The sequence below is a fragment of the Schistocerca americana genome, chromosome 3, assembly GCF_021461395.2.
Source record: "Schistocerca americana isolate TAMUIC-IGC-003095 chromosome 3, iqSchAmer2.1, whole genome shotgun sequence".
Classification (NCBI taxonomy): Eukaryota; Metazoa; Arthropoda; class Insecta; order Orthoptera; family Acrididae; genus Schistocerca; species Schistocerca americana.
The window spans coordinates 248,281,163-248,285,608 of NC_060121.1; positions in this window are offsets into that span (position 1 = coordinate 248,281,163).

Sequence of the window (4,446 nt, forward strand, 5' to 3'; positions counted from 1 at the left end):
CCTCTTCTCTGAAAATGATTTTCCAACTTTCTGATGTCTAACTAGCCACTAGTGCCTTCACCACATACCCACGTCTACTGAAAGGAAAGAAGCCGTAGTATAGTTTTGCGTACGTAAATAATAGACGCACGATATAACTGTAACGCTGAACGAATAATAGAAACACAAATTAAAAAAAGAAAGCCGGAATCAATAGGGGTACCTCCCATGGTCATCACATACCGCTCGAAATTCACATTCATTCAGTTTTTGCACTGCAGTTGTGTTAATTCTTCATGACTCAATTTCGTAAAACTACCTTTCTTTACTTTCAACTGCTGATACCCCGTGAAACTCAGGTACACTCCCACGTACAAAATTGCTACTACATCTTACTGTTAAGAAAATCATCGAAAATGGTTGCGTTTCTTCAAGATGGATTATGGTGTAACTAACAACAAATGATCTGAAGATAGGCGACAGTGCCTGAACCCAGTATTCAGGTGTAACGAAACATTGACAGGCAAACGGAAAGCAAGCGTATTTTCTAGACACCTGAGTTTTCTGGGACATCTGAAATACTTACAATAGGTTATTTGTGACATTGCCACAGAGATGCATCCCAGAATAACATCCTCCGAAAACAACGTTGTATTTATTACAACAATGATTATCAAACAGTCATTGGACACATTAAGCAACAATGGACTGAACAGACATGGGAGCAGCATAGCATCCTGTTAAATAGAATGGTAGATATATTCAATCACTAAGGTACTAGAAATACTAATACGAGTTCACAACAAAGAGAAGTGTAAAAGGAAGATACAGGAAAATTACAGACCAGTATACATAACATCGGTTTTTCAGAATTCCTGAGCATATCCGAAGTTCGAGCACAACAATTTTCCTTGAGACAGAGAAGCATCTGTCAAAAAAGCAGTACTAATTTAGAAAGCACTGCTCGTGCCAAACTCAGCTGGCCCTTATCTCGGGTGATATCCTGTGAACCATGGATCAAGGTAACTGGCAGATTCCATATTCCTAGGTTTCTGGAAAGTATTTGACACAGTGCCTCAGTTCAGACTGTTAAGTAAGGTCCTAGTATATGGAATAGATTCTCAGATATGTTAGATTTCGTACGCTGTCCTCGAAGGACATCGTTGGAAAGTCACAGGGATGTGTGACAGGATCGCTCCACTTCTCAGCATGTAGGGTGGCGCGCAGTCAACTGACACAGTTCCACTTTGGGCATTGCGCATGTACAGTAGTTTGTAGTGGATGTGAGAGTGGCGAATGGGAAAGGAGAGAATGCCCCGTCATATGTCAGTAGCAATGGAGCGTTGGAAAGTACAATGTAGGGTTACCTCAGTTCGTTGTTCTTAAGAAGCTATACTGATATTACAAAAGTCATGAGTTACCTCCTAATATCGTGGCGGATCTCGTTTTTCCCGGCGTAGTGCAACATGAAGTACATGAATGGCTACAGATAGTGTCCAGGTAGCCCAACATAACCATTTCCAGTCAATGAGCGGTTAACGTGGATAGAGGACCCAATCCATTCCGTGTATACACAGTCCACACCATTAGGGAACCTCCACCAGCATGGAGAGCGCTTTGGTGACAACTTGCGTCCAAGGCATCGTGGAGCCTGCTTCACACTCGAAACCAACAATCATCTCTTACCAAATGAAAGCGGGACCCATATCACCGGGCCATTGTTTTCCAGTCGTCTATGGTTCAACCGATTTGGTCACGATTCCAGAAGAGGTGCTTCAGGAGGTATCATGCTGTTAACAAAGTAAATTGCGTCGGTCGTCTCCTGCCATAGCCCATTAACGCCAAATTTCGCTCGCTGTCCTAACGAATACGTTCCCCGAACGTCCAACATTGACTTCAGCGCTTGTGTCGCGCAATGTTGATTGTCTGTTAGCACTGACAACTCTATGCAGACGCTGCTGCTCTCGGTCGTTAAGTGACGGCCGTCGGCCACTGTATTGTCCGTGCCAGAAATTTGGTATTCTCGGCATACTCTTGACTGTGGATCTCAGATTATAGAACTCCCTGGCGATTTCCGAAATGGAATGTTCCATCCGTTCAGATCTAACTACCATTCCGCTTAGAAAGTCCGTTAATTCCCATCCTGCGGCTATAATCACAATGGAAACCTTTTCACATGAATCACCCGACTACAAGCGACGGCTCCGTCAACGCACCGACTTTTTTTACCTTGTGCAAGTGATCCTATCGCCATCTCAATACGTGAATGTCAATATCCCATGGCTTTCGTCATCTAAATGTATGTCTCAGACTGAAATGCACCTTTTTTCCGACAGTTTAATGTTGGGCGTCATAGCCAGGTACAGTCTCGATATAGTGCACCGACGAGAAGAAGTTTCGAGGCAGTAGCAGTGTGTTCGCTGTAAAGTATGGAATTCCGAGAGCAGTGCGCGCAGACCCGAAAACTTGAAGAAAGTGGGGGGAGCTTTTGAACGGATTCCTCGACACTCGGCGAGCCAGCAGTCTCGCAGTTTAGGGGTGAGTAGCAGAAGTTTATGTCGAATGCTTGAGGAGATTAAATTTCACTCTTACAAACTTCAAATTGCTCAGAAAATGAATCCTAGATACAAGGAAGTGTGAGTTACTTTCTGCTGTGCTGTGATCAATTTACAAAGCGAAAACCCTGATTTGTCGAATAATTAGTCCATGTCTGTCGAAGCCGATATCCATGTTTAGGGCTTCGTCAACAAACACAACACGTGGTACTAATCCACAGTGAACCCTAAAGAGCTGCATGGAAAGACGTTACACTATCCCGAAGCGACAGTTCGTTGTGATTCTGCGTTTTTGGAATTGCAGACCAACATTTTTTTGAGAATGGAGATGGTGAAACAGTGATTGTTAATTGAAAACGTTATGCTATTGCGTTGGATAACTTTCTTCACTCTTGCTTTTGACGTATTGGCAATGATTACATGGTATTACACAGAGGAATTGTACAACAGCCGACAGCACTCGAAACACTATGACGGTTGTTCGTTGCATGTTGGGAAGTGTTATCTCTCGTTTTAGAGACATCGCTTGCCTCCTCCGTCACCAGACCTTACTGTCCAAAATTTTTGGTATGGGTATTCATGAAAGAACGTGTGTTCCAATGATCTGTAACGAACGTAAAGGAATTCAAACAAGACATTACTGATGAAGTCGTGATTATTGACGGAGACCTACGGAGTAAGTTGTACAGCAACTTCGGGAAGCGCTCAAACAAATGTACTGATTTACGAGTTAATAGAGACCATCTTTCTGACACAGTTTTGAAGAAATAATCTCGTAAATTTTTGGTAATAAATTGCATATTTCAGGGTGACGAATTCTTCTCGGGTTATCAGCCGAATGGTGGCGTCGTCTTGTCGCAACGTTTCAATGAGTTTCGTACCCATCATCTTCTGGTGAAGTCTTTTTACCTTGTGCACGTGACCCTATCGCCATCTGTATACGTGAATGTCACTATCTCACGGCTTTCGTTATCTTAATGTACGTCTCTGACGGAAATGCAACATTTTTTTGCTGACGGTTTAATGTTGGGTGACATAGCTAGGTAGTCTTCGCCAGAAGGTGGTGGGTACTAAACTCATTGAAACGTTACAAGACGACGCCACCACTCGGCCGATAATCCGAGAAGAATTCATCAGTGGAATACGCCGAGAAAGACTGAAATCGCATATATTTCAGGGTATTTATTGACTATTTTTCATTATCTCTCCTGCTACCATTTCATAATCTATGAGCATATGAAATGTGTCAGGTGACATAAACGATCCCACGCATAGGGTGAGAACAGTCTGAAGCTGTTTACTGATGATGTTGTTGTGTGCAGGAAAATGTCATCTTTGAGTGACTGTAGGAGGGTACAAGATGACAGATAAAATTTCTATCTGGTATGATTAGTGGCAGTTAGCTGCAAATGGAGACAACTGTAAGTTAATACAGACGATTAGGAAAAAGAACCTCGTAATGTTCGAATACAATACTGGTTGTGTGCTCACTGACTGAGTCACGTCGAATAAATACATAGGCGTACCGCTGCAAAGCAATAAGAAATGGGACGAGCACGTAAGGTGGCAGAGTGATATGAAATGGAACGAACGCGTAACGCCGATAGTAGGGAAGAGGAAAAGTGAATGGTAGACCTCGGTTTATTGGGAGAATAGTAGGAAAGTGTAGCTCATCTACAAAGCAAAGGGCGCACAGAGACCATTTCCTGAATATTGCTCGAGTGTTTCGGATACCAGTTCAGGTTAAAGGAAGACATGGAAGCAGTTCAGAGGAGTGCTGATAGATTTGTTACAGGTAGGTTCGATCTACTCGCGACTGTTACGGAAACTTACCGTAAACTCAGATGGGAATTCCTGGAAGTGAGTCGCCCTTTTGATGAATGCTATTGAGAAAGATTCGATAACCGGCATT